The sequence below is a fragment of the Myotis brandtii genome, unplaced genomic scaffold (genome assembly GCF_000412655.1).
Source record: "Myotis brandtii unplaced genomic scaffold, ASM41265v1 scaffold17, whole genome shotgun sequence".
NCBI lineage: Eukaryota > Metazoa > Chordata > Mammalia > Chiroptera > Vespertilionidae > Myotis > Myotis brandtii.
The window spans coordinates 10,382,316-10,389,088 of record NW_005356259.1 but is presented as its reverse complement, the minus strand read 5'-3'; the positions used below and the strand labels follow the sequence as shown (position 1 = coordinate 10,389,088).

General features: G+C 44.3%; 1 long non-coding RNA gene across 1 annotated transcript; it reads right to left on the bottom strand.

Moving 5' to 3' along the window:
- Nucleotides 1-896: 896 nt before the first annotated feature.
- Nucleotides 897-1,385, bottom strand: LOC106725555. The gene is made up of 2 exons (XR_001361446.1): nt 1,306-1,385; nt 897-1,048 (listed from the first exon to the last, which is right to left on the bottom strand). It is a non-coding gene; the product is annotated as an uncharacterized LOC106725555 (long non-coding RNA).
- Nucleotides 1,386-6,773: the final 5,388 nt, after the last annotated feature.

Here is a 6,773-nt window from a genome sequence, read left to right as displayed (position 1 = left end):
AGGAATAGGTCTTCTTGCAAAACAATGAGCAGGTGCTGTGCCAGTACTGTGAAGGGTGCAGCTATTTACCTAAACATAGATTTTTTTTTCTTTAATGGTGGAAAACTAAATCACTCAAAAAAGAACAACGTGGAATGCCATCCCCCAGGTTCTCACACATATATCATGTTCAGTTGCAAACGCCAGTGTAGAGAGCCAAGTGTTTCTATATATTGTTTATATAACTATATATGTGTTGTTTGTTTTACGAATGTTTTAAATTACATCTGCAACTTGGCTTCCTTTGGCTGGCTCATGTAAACTTCCTGCCACTGACATCTATAATGCAAGAGGGAAAAAAAACAAACCCCGAGCAACCAGTCCACCCAAAAGTCTTCAGCTAAGCCTGCTGGGTCAAAGAAGTGTTGGTGGGCATCTTTGTGACCAAAGGGGGGGGGGCCTCTCAGTTTCCCTAGGGGATGCGGCTGAGGTATGAACAAGAGGGTGGGATGCATCTGAGAGGAACCGCCATGCAGCCACAGTGTGAGTCTAAGAATCTCAGCAAAGCAGGACAACCTCACAGCCCATCATTCTCAGATGGTTCACCCTCAAACGCTACCCACACAGTAACTGCCATTGATTCTGACCTCATGACCCCTCCAAAAGTGGTATTTCCATTAAGATAAGTTAGTCTTTAAGAACGAAGCCCGAAACTTCAGCAACCAGTAGATTTTCTTTCAATAAAGGCATGCATGTCTTCCTGTTCCACCTATTTGTCTCCTATTTTTTAAAAAAAAGTCTGCTACAGCCAAAGCAAATACTTTCTTTCTTACCAGCAGCAGGGCTGGTCTCTAACCTGCCCCGGATACGGAACTGAGGATGCAGCTGATTTTGCCCACGGCTTTTTCTTTTTTTTTTTCATTGATATGGTACCGTTCACCGGTTCACGTGTCAGCTGATGAAAGCAGGGATGACCTTTTCCAACAATTGGCCTCCTGTCTTTACACTGGCTTTCTGCACTTGACTGGGAGCCTTGAAGATCACATTAAGGGCAACTTTCAACCTATTCCTGTGAAATGGCAACAGAACAGTAAGTGACACAGAAGTAAATGGACATGTGTGGGTATACTGAGGAATAGATTTAGGCACTTTTAGGTTGGGAGGGTGAAAGTGTCACAGCTCGTTTCTGAGCATGTTCCAGTGGGAGGCAAGCATGCTTTGGGGTAAACATATGGACCACATGCACAGAAGCACTGAAAAGTAGGCATGAAAGTTACATATGCAAAAGTACCGCAGAAATTCCTGCTATGATCATTACGAAATTACCTTGGAGTGTGGGTTTCTGGCTCACTTTCCAAGCTATGCAATTCCTTTCATAAAATCCCTCGGCGGCATTATGCCTGCCCCTTGGTCTGCATTACCTCAGCATAGCACAGTGAATGCTTTGTCTCTTCCCAGAACTGACTGCTAGGGCAACTTGGTAAGAAGGGATTCCTTTGGGGGAGATAGGAAGAATAGATCAGAGGGTTTGATTATAACCCTTAAGAATCAATTTTTTAAAATTGGTATATTTCTGTCTTAAATCGTGCCTAACTATGTTTTGGCAGACACATATGGATGACTCTTGCAATGGGCAGGCTCCCATACCCATATTTATGGCAATTATGTCAGCATGTAATCCATCCCACTGTCTATGAAGAGATCAACAATTGCAAGTTATCATTTCCTTCTCATTACATCGCTTTACTTCTTTTCAGAGACTGACATCGAAATTGCCATGGGATGGAGAATAATCAATCCTCAGAAGAAAATGAAACAGCAGCTCTTATAGCTGGGTAGAAGGGTGGTATAGGTAATGTTTCATTTCTCATCTTGTCTTTGGTTGGTGCAATGCAACACAACAGATTCAGTATTACCAAGGAGGAGGCATTTCATAAAGATGACTACCAGTATGGCAGGGAAGGGGTGCCATGAGCTGGATTTGCTACTGATGACACTAGTAATTCAATGGCATTAAAAAAAAAATGAGTACCATTTCCAAAAGGGATAAGTACCTTTGAAGAAATAATATTGCCTTTTGTTTGACTTTCATGGTCCAGTTCATCCCCAACACATAGGTGCAGTAAAGAACCTGTATCCGTAATATGAACAATAACTTCCTTCAACATCAGTCCCAGGTAAAATGAAACCGGCCAGGAAGAGCATGACAATCTCTCTGATTTTAATAGTTAACAATTCTCAAAAAAAAACAGACTTGTGATTGTAGTTATCCTAGCAAGTTGGCCATTTATATATGATCTGTGTCCAAAAATTTTACTTGTATATTTGGAATATAGAGTTTCAAGTATAGGTGCCCACATACGCAATATAAAAATGATAGGTTCCCAGACCAGCCCATAGACATCTATTTAATCATATTTTGCCGATGGTGTTGAGAGAGACAAAGAAGTATGCAGGATTCAAAGAGCAGAAGTCTGCCTTCGGAAGACAATCTGTGGCACAAGATCCAAAAACAATGTCCTTATGATTTCTACCACTTCCAGGAAGGGAGGGAGGGAGGGAAGGGGGGAGGGAGAGAAGAAGGGAGAGAGGGAGGGAGGGGTGCAGAGAATCAGCCATGGTCTCCAACCAGGAAACAGACAAAGCTGAGTAGCTACTAGGGGTTGGTGAGGCATTAGCAGCAGCAGAAAGTTACTACCACCCTGGAGTGGAGGGTCAAAAGGAGAAAGTGTTAATAGAATCTGGAAGCCAGATGCCCTGTGGAAGCTGGAAGCACAATAGGCCTGTTCAGTGGGGCCTGGGGCCATGGAGGAGCTGCCATAGAGGACATGATGGGGGGTGGGGGGGGGCAGGGTGCAGAGAATCTATAGATTCAGAGATTCAGATAATAACAAGGAGAAATACCATGGTTTCTCTCTTCTTCCCACCATCTAGTCACCATTGGTGCCTTCTATTGACCTAACCCAGCCAGAAACCAGCTGACACAGGATCCTAGGAAACTCAGCCTTCAGGGTCAGCTTCCTGCAACACAGAGTAAAGCAGGGAAGGGCAAGGAATGAATCTGAGGGCTTACAGGCCAGGTCTGGCACACTAGTCAAACAACTAAAAAGAGTGGTGGTGGTGGTGGGGGCAGGGGGACTAATCTCAGTCCTAGTAGATTGAACAGGAAGCGGTTGCTTCTTAGTTCTCAGAACAAGGACCATGCATGATCTACACGAAAAGTCAAATTATGAAACAACAAAGATAACACTACCAGACATCAATATGAAAGATGCCATAACATAAACTATGTCACTTGCCTAATGGATTATCATGAGATGGGGAGAGACCACGTGGGCGTGGGATTGACTGGGTTCTAGTTCAGACAGAAGGAAGACTGGGATGAAATCAGGGCTTCTGGGTCAGAGCAGGCACCATCAATGGAGACAAACAGGTGTTTTACTGAGTCAAACGCTACACACTCACAATGAAACCTGAGGTAAGATATTGGTCTGCTTGGTGGGGGAGGGGAGCAGGCAAGTAACCCATGAACCTGCCACAGATGGCCCTCCCCTCGGCTAGAAGGCACACTGCAGGGCGTTTAAGGACTAGGCAGGTGCAGGAGCATTGTAAACTTTGACAATGAACGGAAAGACAAAAAGGAGCTTGCAGGGCGGCAGGTTTCTGCAAAGGATCTGGTTTGAAAACAGAGAAAAGAGATACTAGAAACTAAGAAATGGTGATGGTTGTATGGCAATGCGCATGTATATAATACCACTGAACTTGTTCTCAAAGAAATGGTTAAGATGTCAAATTTTATGTTATGGATATTTCATCACAATAAAAAAATGTTTAATTATTTTTTTAAGAAGATATTACAATGGCCAAAAGCCTGCATGAGATAAATTCCCTGCCAGTCTTCCCCTTCAGTCCTCAAGCTTCTCAGGGAGGTATTTGCACCTCATTTGTCTTAGAATTCCCAGGGCCTTGAACAATCTCTGACACTTAGTAGGTGCTCAGGGCATAGGTGTTGAATGAATGAATGGGCTGAGGTGAAAGCGCATTGAATCGGTGAGAAGAAGCACCCTGTAGGACGCATGGAAGATGCTCTGAAGTGAGGTGGCAGCCGTGGAGGCTGCTGGAAAACCCCAGGGGCAGCCAGACCTGTGTGGGCAGCTGCCCTCAGAAAATGAGATGGTGCTTTTTGAGCAAATATGCAGAGTCATAAATAGCACAGGCCTATGCAAATGGCCACAGCTGCACAGTCAACACATTCCTGCCCACCAAACTCTTCCCAGCTGTCCCTCTGCTCACAGTGGGCAGGGGCTGCCACCCAGAGTGGGAACCCACTGGGTGGGAACAAGATCATCACCACTGCATTAAGGCTTTATAAGGCTGTTTGTAAGGGTTTTGCCCTGAAGAGCCCAGGCTTCCAACGTTACCTGCCTGTAAAAGTGTCCCAGTCACTGAGCTGGTTATAAGAAAACGTTGAGAAATGACCACTGTGTCAAGTTGTTAGGTAACATACAGCATGTTTCCTATAGGAGTTTTTCATGTGAGCCTCTATTTCTAGGTGTACCTGACCTTCTCCTTTAGAGAGAAAGGATTAAAACCAGCAATACACCATCGTTTTCTGATCTGTATGGCCCCCTTCACACCACTCACTGGGGCCAAGATGAGGGTGAGGCCTTTAACAAAACCAACGAGAAGGCAATGCTGCTTACTAGCATTTTGAGAGAAAGAACCACACCCTGGTCATATTTGTCTCAAGTTCCCTTTCCCATCGGCAAGAATTTAGCCCAGTGCCTGCCTGACTCGGAGATTCAACTGTTTATTAAATGAAATAATCCCGAACAATTCTCTGAATTAAATTTTGAAAGAAATCGAAAGCCACCAAATACAGTTATAATACCAATTCTACCATCACCAACAACAATTCAAATGTATTGAAGGCCAACTGAGGTCCAGGAACCGGGCTAAGTTATAACACAGGTGACACGCGGCCTGCACACTCTGACAAGTCACAATCCACACTTAGGAACCTGCACTGAATGTAACCAAAGCCTCAATCTTATTTTTATTTATTTATTCTCTACCTTTCTCCGTAAAAGATTTGAAGTGACTGCCCTAGCTGCTTTGGCTTAGTGGATAGAGCGTCAGCCTGTGGACTGAAGCATCCCAGGTTTTCTTCCTGACAAGGGCACATGCACCGGTTGTGGGCTCAATCCCCAGTAGGAGGCCTGCAGGAGGCAGTCAATTGATGATTCTCATCATGGATGTTTCTATCCCTCCCTTCCTCTCTGAAATCAATAATATATATATTTTTTAAAAGATTTGAGGTGACTTACAAGAATACATACATCAAAAGAAAACTTTAAGAGTGTTCTAGTTTCCTGGGGTTGCCATAGCAAAGTTCCACATGTTGAGTTGTGAGAAATTTGTTTCTCAGTTCCTGAGGCCAGAAGTCGAAGATCAGGTGTTGGCAGGGTTGGTTCCCTCACAAGGATTCTAGGGAAGGATCTGCTCCAGGCCCCTCTCCTTATTTCTGCTTGTTCCTTGGCTTGACAGCATAACTCCAATCTTCACATGGCATCCTTCCTGTGTGTATGTCTGTGTCCAAATTTCCCCTTTTTATAAGGACGCCGGTCATATTGGATTAGTGCCCCACCCTACTCCAGGATGACCTCATCTTAACCTGCACGTACAATTTCCAAGTAAGTCCACATGCTGAGGTACTGGGAGTTAGGACTTCAGCATATGAATTTTGAGGGGACACAATTCAACCCACAACAATAACTGAGCATAAAGAAATTGGGGGATTCCCAACATACAAAATACACACTTTTGTCTATCTTCCTAAAACCTCACTAAATTAATAAAGTAATGATAAAAGTTACTAATCCACATACAGAAAGAGGCTCCGGAGAAGACAACAGTCGATAGGAGATGGAGAGTGGATAGCAGAGAGAGGAGAGGTAACTGACCTGGCAGAAAAGAATGAAGTGACAGTCCCAGGCCAATCAACTGTGCTGCATTTTATCATTCCCCAGAACTCCAGAGACTGGGAGACGCCATATGCCAGGAGAGGCAGGGGTCAGGCAAGAAGCTCAGGACAGACATTGGTTTAAGAGTTTGGATTCAGAGACATGGGGCATCTTCCCCACCCCACACATACACGTGACCATGTTTCCCAAGCAGCTTCCTAAAAGAACTTGGAGATTTCTTCTTGGAGAGATTGAGTGGAAATGCCCAACCCAGAGGACACCAGGCTTATAAGAGACTGGAGTAGGGGATAGGCATAGCACTAAAATCAGGGATATTAAGTGAAAGCCCACATACCTATGGAACTCTCAATCTTAGACTATGTGCAACCAGAAATGTGAGGACAAAGACAGGAGGATGGAAGATTCTACACCGGAGACCCAAACAACCCCAGGGGGGTATCTTGTGATAATGATATTTCCTTATTTATCAGGTCCCCCAACAAATGGCTGGCTCTCCACCTGGTTCCTATGGTGAGTTCTACCAATCAATAATTCTTGCCCATGTTTATAGAATTTCAAGTGAGCTTTTAGGGTCTCACTCTTTTTATTATTATTATTATTGATTTCAGAGAGGAAGGGAAAGGGAGAGAGAGATAAAAACATCAGTGATGAGAGAGAATCATTGATTGGCTGCCTCCTGAACAACCCCCCCTGAGGACCAAACCTGCAACCCAGGCATGTGCCCTAATCAGGAATCTAACCATGACCTCCTGATTCATAGGTCGATGCTCAACCACTAAGCCACACAGGCTGGGCTAGGGTTTCACTTTT